Source organism: Hemitrygon akajei, chromosome 14 (assembly GCF_048418815.1).
Source record: "Hemitrygon akajei chromosome 14, sHemAka1.3, whole genome shotgun sequence".
NCBI classification, from domain to species: Eukaryota; Metazoa; Chordata; class Chondrichthyes; order Myliobatiformes; family Dasyatidae; genus Hemitrygon; species Hemitrygon akajei.
In genome coordinates this window covers 81,150,198-81,177,287 of record NC_133137.1, presented here as the reverse complement: position 1 = coordinate 81,177,287, position 27,090 = coordinate 81,150,198, and the positions used below count along the sequence as shown (strand labels likewise).

The 27,090-nt window shown below is 43.7% G+C and overlaps 1 protein-coding gene across 9 annotated transcripts in view; it reads right to left on the bottom strand.

Moving 5' to 3' along the window:
* Nucleotides 1-27,090, bottom strand: part of sema3d (sema domain, immunoglobulin domain (Ig), short basic domain, secreted, (semaphorin) 3D) — a 253,023-nt gene that overhangs the window by 178,189 nt on the left and 47,744 nt on the right. The window contains exon 1 of one of the 9 annotated variants that reach the window (XM_073066461.1): nt 1,292-1,430. The exons of 5 other annotated variants lie outside the window; for them this stretch is intronic. The gene's annotated coding sequence lies outside the window, so the exon portion shown is untranslated. Of the gene's footprint in view, nt 1-1,291; nt 1,431-27,090 lie in introns of those variants that run through there. 3 more of the 9 variants (XM_073066467.1, XM_073066465.1, XM_073066466.1) reach the window with 3 other exon arrangements.

Sequence of the window (27,090 nt, the reverse complement as noted above, 5' to 3'; positions counted from 1 at the left end):
GGAGAAGGTAGGAGAATGAGGTTGAGAGGGTTAATAAGTTAACTATGATGGATTGGGGGAGCAGACTTGATGAGCTGAATGACCTAATTCTGCTCCTATGCCTTGTGTCTTAAACCTTGCACTTGAGGTAGATATTTCATTAACTCGGGCTACTGTCCACGTATATGCAAGAACATAGCAAGATATTAAACATGGGCAGCAGCAGGATGTTCAGCCCATTGAGCTGAGTATGTCTTGGCTTCAACTTCATCAGAGTCATGGAGTATTATAGCACAGCAGCAGGCCCTTTGGCCCATCTAGTCCATGCAAACCTGTTTTCCTTCCTTAGTCCCATCTAACCCCTTGAGCAGGGAGGGGTGAGCCCGTCATCAACACCAGCAATTCTGCAGATGCCCAAAATCTAGAGTAACACTCACACAATGCTGGAGGGACGGACACTGCCTGACCTGCCGAGCTCTCCCAGGGACGTGCCCGTGATGTATTGGCCATTTGGGGTGGGGGTGGGTCAGCCATACTCAGTAACCCCTTCGATGGGGACCAAAGGTATTATTTTGAGGTTGTCCTGATCTTCTGGAACAATACTTGCATCATAGCCCCACATCAATTACAGTGACTTATCTTTCCCTAGCCACTCACGTGGGGCATTATGAACCTGCTTCCTGAGTTTATCTCTAGACCAGCTGCCTACAGGCAGTCAGTTACGACGCTGACGGCTCTGATAACTCAGTACACACGCAGAAAGACGTGCACCACGCTGGTAACAGAAACACAAGTTAACAAGGGCATACTGGTCTGAAGATGATCGATATCTCTCCATTCCCTGCACATTCACGTATCCAACAACCTCTTGAAGACCACCTCTGTACCTGCTTCCACTGCTTTCCCCTGCAGCACATTCCAAAAGAAATTTGTCCCGCACATCTTAAACTTGCCCCCTCTCTACTCAAATGCATGTCCTCCAGTTCTTCACTAACTTGACACCAAGCACAAGGCTACCAAGCCTCCATTTACCTCTCTATGAGGTGGAAGTATGCTGTTTTCCTCAGTAACTTCCCCCCAAACACCTCCAAGCAAGAAGGAAATAAGATTTTATAATCGGCTGTTGCAAGGCAACGGGAGATTTGGATCTGGAAACTGATCTCAAGTTGCATAAATCACCAAAATAAAAGTGACATCTTGGATTTAATAAATAAATTTTATAACCTGCCTGGTCCTGGTTCTTGCTTCCTCCTTTAATCAGATCTCTGAGGTTTGCAAAGTGCACCGTGACAGGCAAAAAGTAAAGAGTCACCTTACGGTCAAAGTAAGATCTTCTGAAAGCCGATTAACTTCATTTCCCTCACTCGCTCTGCAGGTTGGCAGTGGGTGTGCGTGCTTGGCATCCGAATTTCAGGGCATTTCTTCCGGTGCTTGCCATGGATATGGTAACGCAAACTGCTGCCAAATGCTTAACAGCAACTGAATGATATCTATCCCATCCTGCAGCGCAGGGCCCTCCTATCAGCCAGATACACATTCTGTGTGCTCCGCTGCGGTGACCTCAGCCTCCTGAATCCAGAGTCTGGGCTGCCGGTCCCCCTGGACTGCGCAAGTTGCTCAGGGTACACTGGGTTGGGAGCTTCAGAACTGGAGGGGAGAACGTCACTCACCTCAACAATGAACTGATTCCACAGCTCATGTTCTCAGTATTATTTATTTTCTTATTTATCATTTTTGCATTTTTTTATTTGCACAGTTTGTCTTTTGTTTCACACTGGTTTTTGGTTTTGTTTGTATGTCGTTTTTCATGGATTCTGTCAGTTTTACTTGTTCCACTGTGAATGCCCACAAGAAAGTTAATCTTATGATGTAAACATATTTGATAATAAATTTACTTTGAACCTTAGGACCAGACTCTGTCCTCCATCCAATGATACTCCGTTCACCTCCCATGCACTTTGCTTGAGAGTGGTGGGTGCGAGGAGAGATAATTAGGGTTAATGTTTCCTCTGGGTGCTTCAGTTTCCTCCCACTCTCCAAAGATGGACCATAGGATAACTGGTCATTGGAAACTGCCCCTGATTAGGCCAGGATTAAATCGAGGGCAGCATAGCTCAAAGGGCCAGAAGGACCTATCCCATGCTGTATCACAACAAGTAAATACACAGACAATCAATAGATACCTGCTCTGTTAGCTCAGATGATAATGGCTAAAAGGTCAGAACATTGTCATGGAATGAAGAGCCTATACTGTGCCCGACTGTTCTATGAAATGATTATCTAATCTGAAATACAGAACCAAAAGACATCGTGGAAAATCAAACTGACACTGCAAATGCTGGAATTCTGAAAGAAAGCCAGACAGTGCTGGGAACTCTCAGCTGGTCAGGCAACATCCGAGGAGAGATAATTAGGGTTAATGTTTCAGCTCTGGACTTTCCCAAATCAGAATCAGTTTTACTATCACCCGCATATGTCATGAAATTTGTTGTTTTGGAGCAGCAGTACAGTGCATTACTTTAAAACAAACTATAAATTACAGAAAGAAATATATATTTCCAGTGGATTGTGGTTCATTGGGCCGTCGGTAATTGGGACAGCAACTTATTTTGGACAACTCTGAAAGAACAAAAACAAATCATGAAAATAGCTGGGATCCTCTTCATTTATTTGGGACATTATGACACTCAACTGAGACAGGAGACTATTGCCAAACAGTTTCTAACCAGTGTCAGCCACGTGCACGTCATGTGGCAGAGTTAGACACTACATCATGTTTAGCATGAACGGCTTTTAAGTAGCATCAGTTACTTGTGTTTGTGTTCAAAAAGCAGTGATTTTTGTCACTGATATTTGGCAAAAAATAAGCAGTAAGGCAATTCAGAACTGTTTTGCTCACTGCGGTTTTGAGCATTCAGACTTGGAGATGTTAGAAATGCTGGGAGTGAAAATGAAATAATTTCACTACTTCTAACAAGTTAGGACCTATGAAGAATTTTAAGGTATCGAAAATCATCTTCCATGTTACAATGAAAATGAAGAATTGGAGGATGCAATTATCGAAAGCATTGTTTGAAGGCAGTCCATTACCAGCACAAGATTTCTGCACTGATTTTGTTCATTTACAGTCAATCAAAAGAATATGGCAGTGTACACTGGGTGAATTCCTCCATTGATAACTATTAGGAACTAATACACAGTTTTATAGTACTGTAGTATTGGACGTGTTCTAATTTGTTCTGTATTTCATTTAAATACATAATTTGTTACTCAGTTAAATGGTAATTTGGCTTTTTTTTATACCATCTTAACTATTTCCATGAAACTTCTGCTAATTGGGGAAGCTGCTAAATTGGGACCAAATGCACTGATCCCAATGTGTCCAATTTAACCAGAATCCACACACACACACCTATCTAGCTATCCATATATAATTAAATAAGTTGTCCAAATCGACAGCAAAAATAGTGAGGCGGAGTTCATGGGTCCATTCCTTTCAGAAACCTGAACGGATTACCTCAGAAGTAGATACCGGAACAGAAACTTACCACAAGGATTAACTCCAAAAAATCACAGAACAAGAATGCTGTGAATAATTCTCAAATGTTAAACATTACTTTTTTTGCTGCTGTTACAACAGGATTGTGATCAATCAGGCCAAGGCAGACAGAGTTTAATTCAGGTAAATGCAAGGTGCTATATTTTGATAAGACACGTCAGGATAGACACAGTGAACACACTAAACCTACAAAGGCGATGCCTCAAGAAGGTGCATCCATCATTAAGTACCCTCACCATCCAGGACATGCCCTCTCATTACCACCATTCTCACTAAGGAGGTACAGGAGCCTGAAGGCCCGCTCAATGATTCAGGAACAACTTCCTCCCCTCTACCATCAGATTTCTGAGCAGTCCATGAACACCACTTCATTACTCTTACACTATTCAATTCAAAGACTCAAAGTGCATTTATCATCAAAGTACATCTGCAGTATACAACCCAGGGATTCATCTTCCCACAGACAGCCACGAAACAAAGAAAAACCATGAGACCCATTCAAAGAAAAGCATCAAACCCCCAGCGCGCAAAAGAAAGCAAATAGCGCAAATGGAATAAAAATGAGTTTAAAAAGAACACAGAATATAAAATACCAACCCCCCCCCCAAAGACATCGAAAGAGTCCAGCCATATTCAGTTTAGCTCAGTTCAGTTCAATCTAGCCCTGTGTCATTCGTTAAAGTTTAATTTGCCGTGCTTGCCTTGCTGTCACAAAACAACAGATTTCACGACTGAGGTCAGTGATTCCGATTCTGATCCTCACGTGAATGGTAGGACCATAGGGAGGGCATGTCTTCGGAGGGCATGTACGCTTCCTTGAAAGTGGCATCACAGGTGGACTGGGTGCTGAAGAAGCCTTTCATCAGTCAGGATACAGAAGTGGGACATCACGTTCCATTGTTAAGGCCATATTTGGAGTACTGTGTACTGTTCTGATTGCCTGGCTCCATGGAAGATCTCACTAAACTGGGCAAGGTGCAAAAAAGATTTTGTGTGGGTATTGCCAGGACTGGAAGATATTAGTTATAAGGACTTGGGTTCGAGGCTGGGACCACTTTCCCTGGAATGAAGGAGGCTGAGCAGTGATCTTATAAAGGTTGATAAAATCGTGAGACGGCGCAGTAGCGTAGCGGTTAGCATAATGCTACTACAGCACCAGTCACCTGTTGTCTGTGAGGAGTGTTGACGTTCACCCCGTGACCACGTGGGTTTCCTCTGGGTGCTCTGGTTTCCTCCCACATCCCAAAGACGTACAGGTCAGTAGGTTAATTAGTCACATGGGTGTAATTGGGTGGCATGGGCTTGTTGGCCAAAAGAGGCAGCTACTGTGATGCATCTCTAAATAATAAATAAAATAAAGAGAATAGCCACTTCACACACAAAATGCTGGTGGAACACAGCAGGCCAGGCAACATCTATAGGGAGAAGCGCTGTCGACATTTCGGGCTGAGACCCTTCATTAGGACTTTGTCAGAATAGCCACTTTATTTTTTTCCCCAGGGTACCTTCTGAAGCAGTATTGAGGGTGAGGAAGACTCTTTCTTATCAGAGTGCTAAGCTGGATGCCAGAGATCCCATGCACTGTTTCCAGTAGGAAATTATCATAGTTCCCGGCAATAATTCTTCCATAGTCCAAACTGAGTAAAGACAAAAAATCTGACGAGCGTCACATTGAGGTTTCATGGATCTCACTGTGGGAAAATGGGGTGAGATGTTGCTGGTTTACATCCAAGTTTAAGGGTTATGAATGGATGTCACACACTGAAAATGCAGGTCTTCTTGCTTTCATAAAAGGATGGATCTTCCTCCAATGTTGCGCAAAAGTTCTGCTTGTGTGTCCACTCAAAACCTGCCAGGGCACCTGCAATGGAACATCCTTCAACAAAGTGTCATCAGACCAGGCGTGGCTAGGCTTGGAGATGTCCACTGCAGGTGAGAGCCCATCTTAGAATGAATAACACGGGAATGTCCTCAAACCAGCTTCCCCAGGAGATCCACAGAACGCTTGAGGAACCCACGAAGTCGGACAGCAGCTCTGGAGGTCTTCCTGGCCCGCTGAGTTCCTCCAGCATTTTGTGTGCGTGGCTCAAGGTTTCCAGCATCTGCAGAGCCTCTTGCGTGCACACTCTGATCACAGAACAAGAACCTCAGTGCATTGCAGATACTGTGTGGTTTAAGAACGGGGCCTCACGGTGGGGAAGAAGCCAGAGGGAGATTAGAGATTTCATTATTCCTGGAATACAAGAACAAAAAAGCAAAATGTCCTTTTTCTTTAAGTTGCAAACAATTGAACCTGGTTCACATAACGAGGCTGCCTATCGCCAACCACACTGGCTCCAGGAAAGGTCAGAGCCAATCCCCTCAGGAGGGTGTGCACTCCAAACAATAAGAAGAGCTGGAGGCCACAATGAATAAATGGCTCTTCAGAGACCTAACCCAGAATCCTCGAACTTTATTGGAAATTTACAATGGTTTATTTTAATGACCCAACACATTGCTTCTTTCGGTATTTCACACCCTTTCCTTCTCAGGAGAGTTCATGGTCTTTTCTTCACAGCCTGAAGCACCAGGAAACACATTGAATTATTTGTGAAAGTACAGAGACTGAGGAGAGCATTGTTTGTAAAAACTTGTTAACAGGTAACACCACAATACAGGGAGCACCGGGGAGGAGTTCCCAGACCTCTGGACCCACCAAGGGTAACCGTTGACATGCAACTTTTGCAATATCACGAGAGCTGCAAACGATTCTCCTGTAAGAACCAACTCATTTATCAAAACCAACATCATCTTTTATTATGATTCTGCCACTGGTTTGGATCAAGTTGTTTTCCCAATACAGCTGTTACAAACCAAACTGCTGAGAGACCAAGTTCAGGAGTTGACATTTTAATGACGCACTTCCAAATAACAGCGCCAAGTCGAAAAAAGTACGTTTGATCCTTTATTATGAAGCCAGCAAAGAAGTGTGATCAGAATTAGCATAATAGATTAAATAAGCGATCAACAACAAATATCCGAGTCCCCTGCTCAGCCTCTCTCTAATCGAACTAAAGCTGACATCACAAAGAGTGAATACGTGCCTATACACCTCGACCCACATGACAAATTTCCACAGCCCGTAATAAAACACGCAACACAGAATACAGACAGACAGAAAATAGATACGTGGTTCCTACACCTAATGAAAGTTATCCCTTTGGGAGATTCATCACCTCCACTGGCCCAACCAAGTACAAATCCAAATGGTACCGGAAAACATTTCTATGTCATCACAGTTGAAGTTTCCCATCAAACCTCTGACCTGGAAAGAATTTTGCAATGAATTACTTGGCTTGATGAGATATTTTTAATTTTTTTTAATTTACAGATACAGCACAGTAACAGGCCCTTCTGGCCCAATGAGCCTATGAATCCCAGCATACACCCATGTGACTAATTAACCTACTTACCCCGTACGTCTTTGGAATGGGGCAGGAAACCAGAGCTCTTCGACAAAACGCACAGGGTTACAGCGAGAGCATACCAATTCCTTACAGTCGGTGGTGGGAATTGAACCTGGGTCACTGGTGCTGTAAATTGCTAAATTGCCGGGCTTATTATCTGTAAGATATTTCCAATTAATTGATGCTATGTGGGTATTAATGAAACAGAGTAAATGTATCACATATCAATTACATAGTCTAATGAACTCAGAAAGAAGCCCTTCTGCCCATCCATTCCCTGCCAACCTTCAAGCACTTACTTACACTAATCTTGGGTCCTGATAAAGGGACTCAGCCTGAAACACTGACTCTTTATTCCTTTCCATAGATGTTGCCTGACCTCCCAAGTTTGTCCAGCATTGTGTGTGTTGCTTTGGATTTCCAGCATCTGCATTTTCTCTCGTTTTCCTGCTTTAATCACATTTCATTCTGCCCACATTCTAATCAACCCCTCCCCCAGAGTCCAACACCAGCACCTCCTCAGGGGCAATATGCAGTGGCCACTTCAGCCATCAGGTTGGTGAGGAGATAGATAGATAGATAGATAGATAGATAGATACTTTATTCATCCCCATGGGGAAATTCAACATTTTTTCCAATGTCCCATACACTTATTGTAGCAAAACTAATTACATACAATACTTAACTCAGTAAAAATATGATATGCATCTAAAATCACCCTCTCAAAAAGCATTAATAATAGCTTTTAAAAAGTTCTTAAGTAGTTTACTTAAATACATTGAGTCCTAACCCCGGCACTTTAACATATCTTACTCCTGGCGGTTGAATTGTAAAGCCGAATGGCATTGGGGTGATTGCTCTCAGAGCAAGAGAGGGTGATGGAAGAAGGGTTGGTGAGGGGTTATCAGAGTGAGGGAGGATGATGGAAGAAGGGTTGGTGAGGGGATATCAGAGTGAGGGAGGGTGATGGAAGAAGGGTTGGTGAGGGGTTATCAGAGCGAGGGAGGGTGATGGAAGAAGGGTTGGTGAGGGGTTATCAGAGCGAGGGAGGGTGATGGAAGAAGAGTTGGTGAGGGGATATCAGAGCGAGGGAGGGTGATGGAAGACGGGTTGGTGAGGGGTTATCAGAATGAGGGAGGATGATGGAAGAAGGGTTGGTGAGCGGTTATCAGAGTGAGGGAGGGTGATGGAAGAAGGGTTGGTGAGGGGATATCAGAGAGAGGGAGGATGATGGAAGAAGGGTTGGTGAGGGGATATCAGAGAGAGGGAGGATGATGGAAGAAGGGTTGGTGAGGGGATATCAGAGTGAGGGAGGGTGATGGAAGAAGGGTTGGTGAGGGGTTATCAGAGTGAGGGAGGGTGATGGAAGAAGGGTTGGTGAGGGGTTATCAGAGTGAGGGAGGGTGATGGAAGAAGGGTTGGTGAGTGGATATCAGAGCAAGGGAGGGTGATGGAAGAAGGGTTGGTGAGTGGATATCAGAGCAAGGGAGGGTGATGGAAGAAGGGTTGGTGAGGGGTTATCAGAGAGAGGGCAGGACGATGGAGACGGGTTGATGTCAGGAAGATGACTCAGGTGACTTGGGATGAAATGTCACAGATGGTTGAAGACATTTGAACAGATCTCACTCTAGCTGAATAAAATCTGGTGGAATTTTTCAAGGCAGAGTTTTCCCCAATGGAGAAACCAGATTTCAATGTGAATAGTGTACAGGCTCAGTTCACAAGCAGAAGTCCAACAGAGACGAGTTTCTAGCTCCTTATTGCCAACTCATTCTGTACAGTAGTGGTTCGAAGATGGAACATGTATAAAATGGGGAGCTCCGGCAAGAAAAAGAAATCACAAAGTTCTGTTATTGAAAGAGTGCAGAGAAACTTTACAAGGATGTTGTCCAGGCTTGAGGGCCTGATTTATAGGGACGGGTTGTAAAGGTTAGGGCTTTTTTCCCTTAAATGTAGGAGAGTGAGGGGCAATTTGACAGAGGTATACAAAATTTTGAGGATATGGACTGGATAAATGCAGGTAGGCTTTTTCTTCCCCGAGGCTGGGTGAGACTAGAAGTGGAAGCTATGGGTTAAGGGTGAAAGGTGAAATGCTTAAGGGAAACCTGAGGGGAACTTTGGCACTCAGAGGGTGGTGAGAGTGTAGAGCAAGCTGCCAGCAGAAGTGGTGGATGCGAGTTTGAATCCAACACTTAGGAGAAGTTTGGATAGATACATGGATTGGAGGGGTATGGAGGGCTATGGTCCGGTTGTGGGCTGATGGAAGTTTGCAGAATAATAGTTCAGCATGAACTAAATGGCCAAAGGGCCTGTTTCTGTGCTGTAAAGTTCTCTGACTCTTATCACTCTATCTAACAAACATTACAGCATTTCACTTGGAAAACTTGGAGAATCATGTTTACACTCCAACTTCCAAAATCCCAAAAAAAATCCAATGAGTAAACACAAGAGGCAGTTTCCCCAGGCTTTGTGAGGTTTGGTGTCCACCCTTATGTTCTGGTGACGTGCACCAACCAACACCTCAACACTTGTCCCTTCCTGACGAAGGGCCTCAGCCTGAAACTTCGACTCTTTATTCCCCTCCATAGACGCTGCTTGACTTGCTGAGTTCCTCCAGCACTTTGTGTGTTGCTCTAAATTCTCAACATCTGCAGAATCTCTCGTCTTTATAACACCCAACCCCACACTTTCAGAGGATCTGAGGCCTTGCCAATTGATCAGATGTGGAGGTGGAGATCAGGCTAGTTGGCTTGAATCCTGATGGTATATATCGCTCAAACAGCCACACCAGCACAATGTGTCCGTTGCCATGGAGATTGCTGAGCAGGGAATGTCTCAGGAACTTCCTTCATCCCAACAGTGTCCTCATTTCAAAGATAATGAATTACCATCAAATCCCATAGGAAACGTTACATCAAACCATGTGTCAGAGAGGATTCATGATCCCTTACAATACAGGAGGTCACTCAACACGTCAGATCCAAGCTGTCTCAGAAATTTTTCAGTAATTCACCTGTTTTCCCTTGCACGTGCCGATCAGCACCCTTTAATTCTCCCTACGCTGAAGGCATTTGAATCTACCCCCACAATCCTCCATCCAGACACTTACACCAGAGGCAAATAAATCTAGCCCTACAATTCCTCCTCCAGACAACTAAATTAGGGACAATTAAATCTCAAAGTGTAAAGTTCAAAGTAAATTTATTATCAAAGTACATACACATTACCATATACTATCCTCAGATTGATTACATGACACTGAGAAAATGAATGGTGACATATAGTGACTTTGATTATACATTTACTTTGAATTTTGTGTCTACTCTTTAATTCCCCCTCCAAACCCTACACTGGGGGTAATTGAATCCTTCAACCTTTGAAATGTAGGAGCAAACTGGAGCACCAAAGTATAACCCATACTATCCCAGGGAGAGCATGCAAACTCCACATAGACAACACTTGAATTCAGGACCGAGCCCCATCTCCAGACCTGTGTGACAATGTTGCCCAAACAAAATGTGTTGCTGCGAGCGTAGAGTCATGAAGTCTTACAGCACAGAAGCAAGCCCTGCAGCCCATCTGGTCCGTGCTGTCCAAAGTGCTCGCCTGTTCTATTGCCTGCATTTGTCCCATGTCCCTCTGAACCTTTCCTATCTGCCTACTTATTCAAATATCATTTAAAGATTACTGCAACTGCCTCACTCTCTGCTTTTTCTGGGAACTCATTCCATACACCCACCAGCCTCTGTGTGGAGAAGTTGCCCCTCAGGTCACTTTGAAATCTTTCCCCTCTCATAGTAAACCTGTGGCATCTAGTTTTTAGTCTTTTTTTTTCCAGAGAAGGACAACCATGCACATTACCCCGATCTAAGCTACTCGTGATTTTATGCACTTCTATAATGTCACCCTCCAGTCTCAATGTTCTAATGAATAAAATCCTAACCTGCCCAAACTCTCTCAATAACTCGGGCCCTCAAGTCACAGTAACGCCCTCGCAAATCTTCTTTGCACTTTTTCTAGCTTAATGACATCTTTCCTATAACAGAATGACTAAAATAGTAAATAATAATTTAAGCTTGGCTTCACCCAGTGTTTGGACTACTGCAATATAACGTCCCAGCTTCTATACTCAAGAGGCAGGAATGATGAAGGTCAGTGTGCCAAATGCCTTCTTCACCAGCCTGTCTACTGGCAATATAACACACATAGAATTCAGTCCTGATGAAGGGTCTCAGCTTGAAATGTTGACTATCTATTCTTCTCCATAGATGCTGCCTGACCTTCTGAGTTCCTCCAGCATTTTGTGTGTGTTGCTCTGGATTTTCAGCAAATGCAGATTTTTTCCTGTTTTTCACTTTTAACATATTATATTCCTCTTCTCTTTGGCCCCTGTGTTCTGCTACACTCCCCAAGCCCCTACCATTTACTTTGGTTTGATTTACCAAAATGCAACAGCTTGCACTTGACTGGACAGAATGCTATTTGCCAATCCTCAGCCCATAGAGCAAGCTGCGGCCTCCAGGTCACCAGCAAAATCAATCACACTGATGAGACTAAAAAATTCATTTTCAGTTATTAGCTTTTTGTCAGGGTCAGAATGGAGTTTATCATCACTGATGTGTCGTGAAATTTGTTGTCTTGTGGCGGTGGTACAGCGCAAGACAAAGATTATTATAAGTTACAAAAATAAATAATTAGATCAAAAGACGATTACTGAGGTCATAATCATGGGCCATTCAGGAATCTGATGGCAGAGGGGAAGAAGTTGTTCCTGAATCATTGAGTGCGTGTCTTCAGGCTCCTGCACCTCCCTCATGGTAGCAATGAGAGGAGGGCACGTCATGTCTGATGGGGTCCTTAGTGATGGATAGTGCCTCTTGAAGATGTGCTTGATGGTGGGATGGTTAATGCCCATGACATAGCAGACTCTGTCGAGGATCCTGTTTATAATTTATCATAAATAGCTTCTCATTATACAATCACACTGTTAAATACATGTTGAGTGTTCCTTTTCCCCATTTAAAGCCAGTTTTGAACACCAGGCCCTGTGGCACTATTAGTGGAGAGCAGTGGCTTTGTTGTCCATGTTGGAGACCAGAGGTTTTGATGCCCATGTTGGAGACCAGTGGCTTTGTGTCCATGTTAGAAAATTGTGGCTTTGTTGTCCATGTTGGAGACCAGAGGCTTTGATGCCCATGTTGGAGACCAGAGGCTTTGTTGTCCATGTTGGAGACCAGAGGCTTTGATGCCCATGTTGGAGAGCAGAGGCTTTGTTGTCCATGTTGGAGACCAGAGGCTTTGTTGCCCGTGTTGGAGACCAGAGGCTTTGTTGTCCATGTTGGAGACCAGAGGCTTTGTTGTCCATGTTGGAGACCAGAGGCTTTGATGCCCATGTTGGAGACCAGAGGCTTTGTTGTCCATGTTGGAGACCAGAGGCTTTGATGCCCATGTTGGAGACCAGAGGCTTTGTTGTCCATGTTGGAGACCAGAGGCTTTGTTGTCCATGTTGGAGACCAGAGGCTTTGATGCCCATGTTGGAGACCAGAGGCTTTGTTGCCCATGTTGGAGACCAGAGGCTTTGATGCCCATGTTGGAGACCAGAGGCTTTGTTGTCCATGTTGGAGACCAGAGGCTTTGATGCCCATGTTGGAGAGCAGTGGCTTTGTGTCTATGTTAGAAAATGGTGGCTTTGATGTCCATATTGGAGACCAGAGGATTTGATGTCCATGTTAGAAAATGCTGGCTTTGATGTCCATGTTGGAGATCAATGGCTTTGATGTCCATGTTGTGAAAAATGTAACTAAATATGCAAAGAGAATAAACCCACCTCTGATCTGAGCAGGTTTACACAGAGCTCTTCCAAGTGCCCCTAGGTGTCAGCTGCCTTACAGCAAGCATGAACACATTCTACATGAGATAGCTGGCTTGTAATTTGATGCACTTTCTCTCTTGTTCAAAAGGAGACATGCACCATTCCATGTGCATTCCCCCTCTTTGGGAGGGGCGCAGCAGTTAGATGCCCAGATATGAATCCCAAGGAAAGACAGGGCAGGCAAAACAAAATAACACCCAAACCCACACCTCACGGAAGGATTGGTGTTCCGCACCCACGGGTTCAATATTGTACATAACATTGTTCAAGCTGCACGGAATCAAGAACTACACGCCACAGATTTAAAGTGAGAGAGGAGAGACTTAATTCAAATCTGAGGGACAAATTTCTCACTCAGAAGGCAGTCAGTTTATGAAATAGACTACCGGAAGATCGAGACAGGTGTATAAACAATATTTAACATCTTCACTCAGAGCGAAAATTCCAGAAAAGATGATTGAGCAAGCACATAAACAACATTTAAAATACAATTGTACAGGTACATGGATATTTCCTCTGCTTTCTGAGGAGGCAGAAGAGAGCTGGACTTTGCACACGTCATTCTACACATGCACAGTGGAGAACATCCTAACAAGCTGCGTCACTGCGAGGTACAGAAATGACACTGAGGTGAACAGGAAGGCTCTACAACAGGTGGTCAAAACTGTCCAATACATCACTGGCACCAGCCTACCCACCATCTAGGACATATATACAGAAAGATGCCAGAAACACCATGAAGGATCCCACCACCTTGCTCATGGACTGTTTGACCCGCTCCCATCAGGGAGGCGGATATGTAGCACTCACATCAGGACCACCAGACTCAAAAGACAATAGACAATAGACAGTAGGTGCAGGAGTAGGCCCTTCGGCCCTTCTAGCCAGCACCGCCATTCACTGTGATCATGGCTGATCATACACAATCAGTACCCCATTCCTGCCCTCTCCCCATATCCCTCGACCCCGCTATCTATAAGAGCTCTATCTAACTCTCTCTTGATTGCATCCAGAGTCTTGGCCTCCACTGCCTTCTGGGGCAGAGCATTCCACATACCCACCACTCTCTGGGTGAAAAAGTTTTTCCGCATCTCTGTTCTAAATGGCCTACCCCTTATTCTTAAACTGTGGCCTCTAGTTCTGGACTCACCCATCAGCGGGAACATGTTTCCTGCCTCCATTGTCTCCAATCCTTTAATAATCTTATATGTTTCAATCAGATCCTCTCTCATCCTTCTAAATTCCAGTGTATACAAGACAGTTATGTTCCTCAAGCAGTGAGGCTGATCAACACCTCCACCCACTAACTTCATCATTTCCTGTCAGGGTCATCTTGTGTAGAGAGACTCCTGTGCTTAGCATCACTTTATGGGTATACAGTCAATGTATATAAGCTATCTTATTTATATCAATTGTGTTTTTTAGTATTGTGCTCTTTATCTTATTGTGTCTTTTGTGCTTCATCGGACCCAGACTAACAATTATTTCATTCTCCTTTACACTCATGTACTGAAAATGACATTAAACAGTCTTGAATAGGAAAGTTTTGGGGGAATTCAGGAATTAATGAATCCCACTAAGTCCACAGAAGAGATGGACTGAGACCCACAGTGTGCAGACAAGACAGCCGCACATGACTTCCTGCTCTCTATTGTGGAGCAGATAGAAAGACTGCACTACTCACTCCCTCTGGACGATTCAGAATCAGAACCAGGTCTATTATCACGGATATATGGTTGTGACATTTGCTGTTCTGCAGTGCAACATATTAATAAATTACTCCCAATTACAATAGAGCAAATGAGGAACAGCGAGGTAGTATTCGTGAACCATTCAGAAATCTGATAGCAGAGGGGAAGAAGCTGTTTGTAAATCACTGAGTGGACAACATCCATCTGTTCCTTTGAAATGAATAACACTCACTGAGATGTCAGCCCTCTGGCTGTTTCTCATGGCCCTGTGGAACTCGGGTAATCGATAGCCCTTAATCCCCCTAATACGCAGAGGTCCATTCATCACCATCTCAGATATACTCAGCGACTGATCCTCACTGTCCTCTTAGGGTGAGAATTTTGAAGATTCGCCACTATCTGGGCGAAGGCATTTCTCCTCATCTCTGCCCTGTCTGGCTGGACCCACATCCGGAGAGATGGCAAAGATTATTGTCACACCTTCCAGGTTAGGGTGGCACAGTAGTGTAGTGGTTAGCACTACGCTGTACAATACAGAAAACCTGGGTTCAATTCCTGCCACTCCCTGTTAGGAGCTTATACGTCCACCCTGTCAACCATGTGGATTCACTCCGGGTGCTCCGGTTTCCTCCCACATTCTAAAGATGTACCGGTCGGTACATTAATTGGTCATTGGAAATTCTCTCATGACTAGTTTATCTATTTATTGAGATACAGTGTGGCTCTGGCCCTTCTGGCTCTTTGAGCCATTCTGCCCTCCAATTTAATCCTAGCTTATTCATGAGTCAATTTCCAATGACCAATTAGTGTACCAACCTGTAAGAATTTTATACAGTTGATTACGAGAATGATTCCAGGAATGAAAGGGTTACCATGTGAGGAACGTCTGGCAGCTCTTGGGCTGAATTCCCTGGAGTTCAGGAGAATGAGGGGGGATCTCATAGAAACATTCCAAATGTAAAATGGCCTGAACAAATTCGATATCATTATTTAAGTTAATTAGATGTTATTTCCCACGGTAGGGGAGTTTAGGACAAGAGGGCATGACTTCAGGATTGAAGAACATGCATTTAGAACAGAGGTGTGGAGAAATAACTTTAGTCAGAGGGTGGTAAATCTGTGGAATTTGTTGCCACAAGTGGCTGTGAAGGCCAAATCATTGGGTGCATTTAAGCCAGAGATAGATAGGTTCTTGATTAGCCAGGGCATCAAAGGGTATGGGGAGAAGGCAGAGGAGTGGGGATGACTGGAAGAATTGGATCAGCCCATGACTGAAGGGCAGAGCAGACTCGATGGGCTGAATGGCCCACTTCTGCTCCTCTATCTTATGGTCTTATGATCATCCCAACATCTTCTAAACACAAGACAGTACAACTCCAGTTTGCTTTATCTCATTAACTTCGCTCACTCTGGCACAAGTTTCATTGGTGAGGACATCGTCTCAGGCAATTTACTCCGGATACATTCTCTCAGTGACAGGAAGATGTTTTTATCTGTATTCAGACCATGTAGTAAGGGTCAGCACAGCATCTGCTTTTCTGACTACTTCAAGATTAAGATTCAAACATACCGTGAAATGTGTCTTTTACATTAACAAACAGCACCGGAAGCCCCATACAGATTCAAAGGTCAAAGTAAATTTGCTTTCAAAGTACGTATACGTCACCAAATGCTACCCTGAGATTCACTTACCTGCAGTCATTCACAGTAGAGCAATAGAACCAAAAGATGCACACAAAGCTGACAAACTACCAATGTGTAAAATGGAGCAGAGAAGAGTACCCAGACAGTGGAAAACATCCTGTGTTGTCCCGGTACCGAAGAAACCACAACCAAAGGAGTTGAATGACTTCAGACCTGTTGCCTTGACGTCGCACGTGATGAAGACCATGGAGCGGCTGATAATACAGAATCTGAGGCCACAAACCAGGCACGCCCAGGATCCTCTTCAGTTTGCGTATAAGGAGAAGGTGGGAGTGGAGGATGCTATCACGTGTTTGCTGCACAAATCACTCTCTCACCTAGAGGGGGTCAGTTGTGCTGTGAGGATTACATTCCTTGACTTCTCTAGTGCCTTTAACACCATCCAGCCCAAGATCTTAAGGCACAAACTAACGGAGATGGGAGTAGACTCTCACATGGTGGATTGGATAGTGGACTACTTGACAGATAGACCTCAGTATGTGCGGTTGGGAGACTGTAGGTCTGACACGGTGGTCAGCAGCACAGGGGCGCCGCAGGGAACCGTACTCTCTCCGGTCCTGTTCACCCTGTACACATCAGACTTCCAATATAACTCGGAGTCCTGCCATGTGCAGAAGTTCGCTGATGACACCGCCATAGTGGGGTGTGTCAGGAATGGACAGGAGGAGGAGTATAGGAAACTGATACAGGACTTTGTGATATGGTGCAACTCAAGCTACCTGCGTCTCAATATCACCAAGACCAAGGAGATGGTGGTGGACTTTAGGAGATCTAGGCCTCATATGGAGCCAGTGATCATTAATGGAGAATGTGTGGAGCAGGTTAAGACCTACAAGTATCTGGGAGTACAGTTAGACGAGAAGCTAGACTGGACTGCCAACACAGATGCCTTGTGCAGGAAGGCACAGAGTCGACTGTACTTCCTAAGAAGGTTGGTGTCATTCAATGTCTGTAGTGAGATGCTGAAGATGTTCTATAGGTCAGTTGTGGAGAGCGCCCTCTTCTTTGTGGTGGCGTGTTGGGGAGGAAGCATTAAGAAGAGGGACGCCTCACGTCTTAATAAGCTGGTAAGGAAGGCGGGCTCTGTCGTGGGCAAAGTACTGGAGAGTTTAACATTGGTAGCTGAGCGAAGGGCGCTGAGTAGGCTACGGTCAATTATGGATAACTCTGAACATCCTCTACATAGCACCATCCAGAGACAGAGAAGCAGTTTCAGCGACAGGTTACTATCGATGCAATGCTCCTCAGACAGGATGAAGAGGTCAATACTCCCCAATGCCATTAGGCTTTACAATTCTACCGCCAGGACTTAAGAACTTTTTAAAAGCTATTATTAATGCTTTTTGAGATAGTGATTTAGATGCATATCATATTTTTTTACTGAGTTAAGTATTGTATGTAATTAGTTTTGCTACAACAAGTGTATGGGACATTGGAAAAAAGTTGAATTTCCCCATGGGGATGAATAAAGTATCTATCTATCTATCTAAGAAGACAAATAAAAAAAAATAATCAAATAAATAATACTGAGAATGGGTTGTGGAGTCCTTGAAAGTGAGTCTGTAAGTTGTGGAATCAGTTCAGTGTTGAGGTGAGTGAAGTTATCCATTCTGATTCAGGAGCCTGATGGTTGTAGGGTAATAACTGTTCCTGAACCTGGTGGTGTGGGACCTAAGGCTCCCCTAATTCCTTCCTGCTTGTAGTAGCGAGAAGAGAACATGGCCAGGATGGTGGCTGTCGTTAATAATGGATGCTGCTTTTCTCTGACGGCTCTCTATGTAGATGTGCTCAATGGTGGGGATCCCTCTGGTGTCACACTGTTGTTTGGAAGCTGTGGCGGAAGCGGACTGCACTTATCAGGCTCTGCACTGACCGTCCATATCTGACCACACATGCAGTCACGCACAGCAGGCGTTGAGAATGTGCAGGTTCCAGGTTAGTTGGTGTGAAAGCAGATTGTCTACACATTCCCAGCAAGGCTGAATTTCAATAACCGAGAGAGCATTACTGTTGCTCACAGTTTAATGGCGATGTCACCACTGATAAATTAATCCTCAGCCTCCAGTTATCATTTGAGTTTTAACTCTTTATCCAAAACGCTGGACTTAAATCATCTCAGAACTTTTTGACAGATATTTAGATTTCATGCACCATTTATCATCAGAGGTAGATGGATTAATTGAATTCCAATGGTTCCAGTATCAGCAAGGTTTAGTTTAACCCTACCTCATACCAAAAACTACAGGTTCCATTTAATCTGGCAGACACTACCCCATCAATGTATCAGTTCCCCATCACTATTAATTACTTTTGTTTCATACAATCTAAAGGTTTTTTTTTGTTGTAATCAACTATAACCTGACCATGAACCTATTTGGGTTATGGTTCTGTTACACCCTGTGCTTCCTTACCCAGAGTTTCAAATCCAAATTCCTCAATAATTATTTAATCATTGGGCTGATACCACAATAATCTTTCAGCACGTTTTCATTCAATCCCAGGGTGTATGCCAACAGCCAGCCCAGCATTATGACTAAGATATACTTTCTCCTGGTTCCTCTCCTCCTTCCCTTTCTCCCACAGTCCACTCTCTTCTCCTCTCAGATTCCCTTTTCCTTTTCTGCCATCAGATCCCAGCTTCTTAGTTCATCTCCCCCTCACCCACACACCTGGCCTCACCTATCACCTGCCAACCTGTCCTCCTTCCACTCCCCCCCCACCACCACTTTCTTATTCTGGTATCTGCCCCCTTCCTTTCCACCACCCATACTATTTGAGGTAGATTCTTTAAATGAGATGTTACAGAACAATATAACATTAACTCTGAGAATTCAGGAGGTGGAAGAGTACTGCTCTTCAGCATAGAATCCCAACTCCAAAGCTGGGTTGCTACCACAATAAACAGGCAAATAGAGTCTGGGACCCTTAATTTGGATGAAGGGACGAAGAGCTGCAATGTGAATTGTTTTTCTCTGCACATAACACAGGCAGAAAGAAATAAAAAAACAGCAGACTCCGGAAATGCTCAGCAGGTCAGGCAGCATCTGTGGAGAGGAAATATACAGAATATCGAGTCTGGGACCCTTAATTTGGACGAAGAGACGAGGAGCTGCAATGTGAATTGTTTCTCTCTGCACATACTGCACGGCCTGCTGAGGATTTCCAGTACGTCTTATTTTTATTACAGATTCCCAGCATCTGCACATTATTTTCCGCAGAGGAGAAACTGAAAGAACAGGATGCAAAATAAAATTATGCGGTGAGATGATGTTATCCACAATCTCGATCATGTTCTGCTCAGAAACATTAACATGAGAATTTTCCCAAGTGAATTCATCTGGGTAAGTACAATGGTTGATCATTCTAAAAATGTAACATTTACAACAACCAATAAATTTCAAAACAGATGTGTGAACTTCATGATTTAAAAAAAAACAGCTTTTGCAACCAATGGACATGCTATGTTAGTGAGGGAATGTGTGACGACTCTTGTGGGCTGCCCTAACACATCTTTCCTTTGTATTGATTGATGCAGTTCACTGTACGTTTTAGAACATAAAGTAGTACAGCACAGTACAGGCCCTTCGGCCCACAATGTTGTGTCAACCCTTAAACCCTACCTCCTATATAATCCCCCCACCTTATATTCCTCCTTAAGTGTTTTGATGAACATGTGATAAATAAATCGGGCATGAATCAGAGTGAAATTTCTAATGCGATTGCCATTTCTACAAGGTTTTCTCTTTCTCTCCAAGCCAAAGGTAAGATCAAACTTAACGAGTTCCTGGAACCTACAGAGTTTGGTTACATATTTACCAAGAACTTTGAGGTCTGTAAACTCTGTTTCTAATGGGAATTCCTTGAAGCAGAATGAAGTAATCCCCATGAAGCTGAGGGAATTTGGCACAGGTCATTGAAACAATGCTCTGATGGGAACACAATAACATATCAAACTCCCAACCAAAGTGTAACAGAACAAGGTGTACTGTGTAATCTGCCTTGGTAATGTGTTCAAGACCCTCCCATCTCAGATATTCTCTCTTCTCCCTCCTCCCATCAGGCAGAAGATACAAAAGCCTGAAAGCACGTCCCACCAGGCTGAAGGACAGCTTCTATCCCACTGTTATCAGACTATTGAATGGCTCCCAGGTATGAAATTGACCTTACAATGTACCTCATTATCACCTTGCACCATGTTATCTACCTGCACCGCACTTTCTCTGCAACTGTAACATTTTATTCTGTATTCTGTTAATTTTCTCTTGTACCATCTCAATGTCAATGATCTAGATAGAATAGATGAGCAGATATTTCCAATGGGGGGGGGGGGGGGGTCTAGGACCAGAGGTAAAAACCTCTGAATAGAAGGGTGACACATTAGAACAGAGATGAGGAGGAATTTCTTTAGCCAGAGGGTGGTGAATCTGTGGAATTCATTGCACAAACAGCTGTGGATGCAAAGATCTTGGGTGTATTTAAAGCAACACACACAAAATGCTGGAGGAACTCTGCCAGTCAGGCAGCATCTATGGAAAAGAATAAACAATCAACATTTCGGGCCGAGACCCTTTTACTGGACTGAGAAGGAAGGGGGTTAAAAAGGTGGGGAGAGGGGAAAAGGCTGGCTTGAAGGTGACAGGTGAAGGCAGGCGGGTGAGAAGCATCAAGGAGTGGAGAAGAAGGAATCTGATAGGAGAAGAGAGTGGAAAATTGGAGAAAGGGAAGGAGGAGGGGACCCAGGAGGAAGTAATAGGCAGGTAACAAGAAGTGAAGGGTCAGAGTGGGGAATAGAGGAAGGTGGGGGTGGGGGGTAGATTTGGTCACTGGAAGGAGAAACTGATATTCAAGCCATCAGGTTGGAGGGTACCTAGATGAAATATAAGGTGTTGCTCATCCACCCTGTATAGTTAAAGCACATTGATAGATAATTAATTAGGAAAAGTGTCAGAGATTATGGAGAGAAGGCAGGAGAATGTGTTTGGGAGGGAAATGAATCAGCCATGTTGGAATGACAGAGCAGATGTGATGGGCAGAATGGCCTTCCTAATTCTACTCCACTGACTTGTATGATGACATGCAAAACAAGTTCTTTCCATGTACCTTGGACAGGTAACAATAGTAAAACAAGTTACCAGGACCAAGCCATGAGAAGCATCATCTAGAGCACCACAAGACAGGATCCCACTCGGTGTTTTAGAGAGCTGAGTTGTCTTTTATTCCATCGTTCCCTGTCCTTTTACAGAATTTGTTTCTCCCAACAGGTACAAACAAAACCAATAAATCCTCTTAATATAAAAACAGAAACCATAGAGTCAATGAGAACACAGCACAGAAACAGACCTTTCAGCCCATCTAGTCCATGCTGAGCTAGTCCCATCGTCCTGCACCCAGAACATAGCCCTCCATATCCCTCCCATCCATGTAGCTGTCCGAACTTCTGTCGTGCTACAATCAAACCCACATCCACCAGTTCCGCCGGCAGCTCGTTCCACACTCTCAGATGAAGTTCCCTTGATGAGTTTATCAAGCGAGTTCTGTTTTACTTTATACATACCGTGCTTGTAGGTTTTGCTTTCCCCATGTACCAGTGAGAAGGTTCAGGACTTCTGTACAATGCATTTTGGTTCTGGTCGCCTCATCTTAGAAAGGACGTGGAAGCTTTAGCGAGGGTGCAGAGGAGATTTACCAGGATGCTGCCTGGATTAGAGAGCATGTCTTGTGAAGACAGGTTGAGTGAGCTAGGGCTTTTTCTCTTTGGAGGATGAGAGGTGACTTGTTAGAGGTGTACAGGTTGGTAAGTCATCAACCAGAGAGATTTTCCCAGGGTGGAAATAGTTAATATGACAGGGAAATATTTTACGGCTGGAGGAAAGTATGGTTGGGGAGGATGTCAGAAGTAAGTTTTTTTACACAGAGAATGGAAGGTATATGGAATAAACTGCCAGGAGTGGTGAAGGCAGATACACTAGGGACACTTAAGAGGCACATGGATGAAAGAAAAATGGAGGGTGATGTGGAAGGGAAAGGTTAGATTGATCTTAGAGTAGATTAAAGTTCAGCTCAACATGGCCTGTACTGTGTAAAGTTTTATCCTCTAAAGCTCTTTAATGTGAAAAGCCATTAGGTTTCCCAACCCAGTGTGGAAACAGGTTATCATGTTCCTGCCCCTAATCAGCCCTGAGGTATTTGTAGCAGCTGTTAAAAAAGGCAGCAGGAAATGAGAAACCCCAGGTTCTTCAGTTTCCTCCAACATCCCAAAAAAGCTAATTATCCCCTGGTGTAGGCTAATTAAAAAAACATCAAAGGAGATTTGATAACCATGTGACAGAGAATGGAGTAAGGGGAAATAAGCGAGGGGATTGGAATTGATGTGCTACTTTCCTGAAAGCCAGAATGAACCCAATGGGCTGAACGTTCACCGTCTCTGCTGTTCTAATTAGAAGATATAAGCAAGAGCGGGAAGCCACGTGATACTTATGATGAGAGAGAGGCATTCCCCAGTGCCTTTGAAAATCAGCGACAATCATTCGCCAAAGTTACGACTATCCAGTTGAAACCAAAAGATAAAGCACATGTTGGAAGATTTTTTTGTTCAACAGAGCTTGAGTTTACTAAGTGAAAAAGAACAAAGGTTGGTAATTGGTGCACATTAAGGTTGAGCTCTGAGTTGCTTCTGTCAGAAACTTAACCCTGACTGGTGTCAGTTTAAACAAAGCCCCCTCAGTGTTTCTAATCAACTCCCATTAATACAAGGTAATAAACCCTGCTGACGGGAAACTTTTTAACATTAGGAGCAGGGCTCAGCATTATCGTTGGGTCAGGTTTACTGAACACTTCAATGTTTTAATCAGGTTGTGGACGACCTGCTTCAGACACTAACCTACCATGACAGAACTGGCAACACACACAAAATGCTGGTGGAACAGAACAGGCCGGGCAGCATCTATAAGGAGAAGTTTCGGGCCGAGACCCTTCATCAGGACTGACAGAACTGGCTCTCATAGTCCCCCAACTGATATTTGTTGGTGTATTTTTTGGAAGCCGGTAGATAATCAGGGAGAAGGAAGTAAACCAGTCAGAAACATTAATCTGTTTCTCCTCACCTTCAGAACTATTCTGGGACCAGCACATAAGTGCCGTCACAAAGATGGCAGTGCTTCGACTTTCTTAGAAGTTTGTGTAGGTTCGACGAGTCATCTAAAACTTTGACATACTTCTATAGATGCACAGTGCAGAGTATCGCCACAGCCTGGTGTGGAAACCCCAGTGCCCAGGATCAGAAAAGTCTACAGAAAGTGGTGGATACTGCCCAGTCCATCATAGGCAAAGCCCTCCCAACCATTGAGAACATTTACATGAAGCGCTGCCACAAAAAAGCAGCATCCATCGTCAAGGACTCTCCTTCATGATCCAGGGCATTTTCACATCTCATGACCTCCATCAGGCAGGAGCAACAGGAGCCTTGGGTCCCACAACACCAGGTTCAGGAACAGTTATTAACCTTAACCATCAATTTAATAAACTAGTGTGGATAACTTCACACGACTGTGAAATGATTCTTAACCTACAGACTCACTTTCAGCTCAAGTTCTCAGTGTTTAATTATTTGCATGTTTGGCTTTCTTTTGCACTTTGGTTGTTTGTTAGTCCTCATTTATGCACAGTTTTTCATAAATTCTGTTGTATTTCTTTATTCACCTGTAAATGCCTGTAAGAAAGTGGATCTCAAGGTAGTATAGGCTAGTGTATACTTTGATAATAAAATTAACCTCACACAGCCTGTGAAGTGAAAGGCAGCGGGTGCCCTGACTTGGTTCCGATTCTTCACCATGATTCTGAGGAGAATCTCTGTCTCTGCACCTTTCTTTAAGTTCATGCACTGAACCAGGCTGCCGTTAAATAACAGTGGAATGTCATCCTCAATTGTCCAATCTGTCATCGCAGGTATGACCCAGGAATGAATTTTGATGAGGGGCACTGGAGGTTCTCTACCACCTTGGAAATCAACATTACTCCAAACTTGGATTCTTCAAATTAAAGTACTGCATGATTCAACCTACACATAACCACCACAGTGCCTATGCTTTCAACTTTGTGGTTCCAAAAGTTAGCTCAAATTGCAAAGGAGGTCTGAACAGTCATGATCTCTTCTGATGAAGTGCAGCATTCAAGCCTTTATAATTTAATACAGCTGTGATGTAGCTTATAATGATGAAAGACCAGGCATTTAAACACACCATCAATTTCACACTGCATTTATCCACTTATGGACTGCCTGCCTTATGCCCAAAGTCTATTACCTCAGACACCACGACACTGATTACATTTGCCAACAAATACACACATTTACACACTTCAGCCAACATCTTTACAACTTACAGGAGCAAATAAACAACCGTTTACAAATACTGATAAATTTTATTCCATTCCAAAATTTGGTTGCTTAGACTCAGAGTTGTAAGGCACAGAAACAGGCCCTTCAGCCCAACTGGTCCATGCTAACCCATTTCCCTGCATTTGGCCCATATCCCTCTATTTTCAACATCTGGTCATCAACAGTGTTGATTGTTTAGCCTTACATGGAACATGGAACAGTACAGCACAGGAACAGACACCTCTGTCCGCAATCTCTGTGCTGACCACAATGCCAAATTAAACTAGCCCTTTGCCTGTATGATCTATATCTCAGACAATCTGTGAAGGCGAGCATGCTTTACCACCCTATCTACTTGCCACTTTCAGAATGCTTTGGACTTGCACCTCAAACACCCTTTGTCCTGCCAATCACTCAACATGTTCCTTTGACATTTGACTTCCCAAGGTGCAACACCTCACACTCGTCCAGATCTACAATTGCGCAGTATCCTTTGACAAACATTGGTGGAGTCCAGGGATTCCCAGCCTGGGGTCCATGGACCCCTTGCTTAATGGTATTGGTCCATGGCATAACAAAGGGTAGGAACCACTGGACTCCACCAACGTTTGTATCCAATCAGCCCACATACATTTTTGTCCACTTCATACATTTCACACGAGAGGGGTAGCCAAGAGGAAATACTTTCCTCTCAAACAGAGTCAAAGTCAAAAATCAAAGTAAATTTATTATCAAAGAACATATTAGTCACCATATACAACCCTGAGATTCATTTTCTTTTGGGCATTTATAGGAAAATAAAGAAATACAATAGAATTTATGAAGACCATACATAACCAAAGTCTGAAAACCAGCCAGTGTCAGAATCAGAATCAGAATCAGGTTTAATATCACCTGCATGCGTCGTGAAATTTGTTAACGTAGTAGCAGTAGTACAACGCAATACAAGATAATATAGAGAAAATAAATAAATTACAGTAAGTGTGTGTGTGTATATAATAGTTAAATTAAAAATAGTGCAAAATCAGATTTTTTTAAAAGTGAGGTAGTGTTCATGGGATCAATGTCTGTTTAGGAATTGGATGGCAGAGGGGAAGAAACTGTTCCTGAATCATTGAGTGTGAGTCTTCAGGCTTCTGTACCTCTTTCCTGATGGTAGCAATGTGAGAAAGACAGAATGCAAATAAAGATAAATATTACAGAGAACATTTGTCTAAGAGTCCTCGAAAGTGAGTCTGTAGGTTGTGGAACCTGTTCAGAGTTGAGGTGAGCGAAGTTATCCACTCTGGATCAGGAGCCTGTTGATTGTAGGGTAGTAACTGTTCCTGAACCTGGTGCTGTTAGAACTATGGCCTCTGTATGTCCCGCCCAGTTGTAGTAGTGAGAAAAGTGAATGGCCTGGATGGTGGGGATGTGAGACGAGTTGCTAGAGGAAGTGGTAGGGACAGGTACAATTACTATGTTTAGAATATGGTTGGACAGATTTGTGGGTATGAAAGATTTATAGCAGAGTTCCCAACCTTTTTTATGCCAAGGGCCAATACCATTAAGCAAGGGGTTCCTGGACATCAGGTTGGGAACCCTTGGTTTATAGGCACGTGGGCCAGACACAGACAAATGGAACTACTCAGGAAGGCATCTTGGTCAGGATAGAAGAGTTGGCCAAAGTTCCTTTATCATGCTGGAAAACTCTATAAGAGGAAGCAATATTGAGGTGGGAGTATTTGGCCCTGGTTGTGGGACAGCTTCAATGTTGTAAATATTCGGGGTCAGCTCTCTGCTCACTCTCTCCCTCTCTCTCATCACCTTACTCCCCTTCCACAAAACCACGCCCAACAGATCTCAGCCTCAGTGGACGCGGTGATCCTTGCTCATTTTTAGCCCAGCTTATTCTAAACATAGCTTTGGTGTTTACATTGTGGTGACAGTGCTCATTTTTGTGCACCATATAAATCTGCTGAATGCTTGCGGTTACAAACAAAGAGAAACATTGAACAAATGAAATAAGAACAGAAAAGAAATACTGAAATAAACTGTCAAGCGGCAAACTCCAGAGCTCCATTCAATGTAAATCTCTCTTTCAAATCCCGACTAACTTGTCATCTACTCCTTCTGCTTCAGCTTTAATTACATTCCTCACGCTCCTGGCATTTATCAACTGGAGAATATTCTCCGTATTTTGGGAATCCTCAGGAGTGGAATTTGAAAGCACCTTCTGCTCGTTTCTGCAGAGTGTGTCAGCCATGGAAACTGAGAATCCAGAGGTCTACAAGTGCAATATAAATGTATTGAGCCTCCTCCGTGTAAAAATGGAGGTACCCATCAACCGGGCAACAGCGAAGCAACTCATCGGCAGCACACAGCAAGCGATAAAGCCAGAGCAGGACAGGGGCTTGTTTCACCGCTGCTGTCATGTTTTGTTTTGTTGTGTCTGTGTTGTTGTGCTGAATATTGTTGGTGCTGTA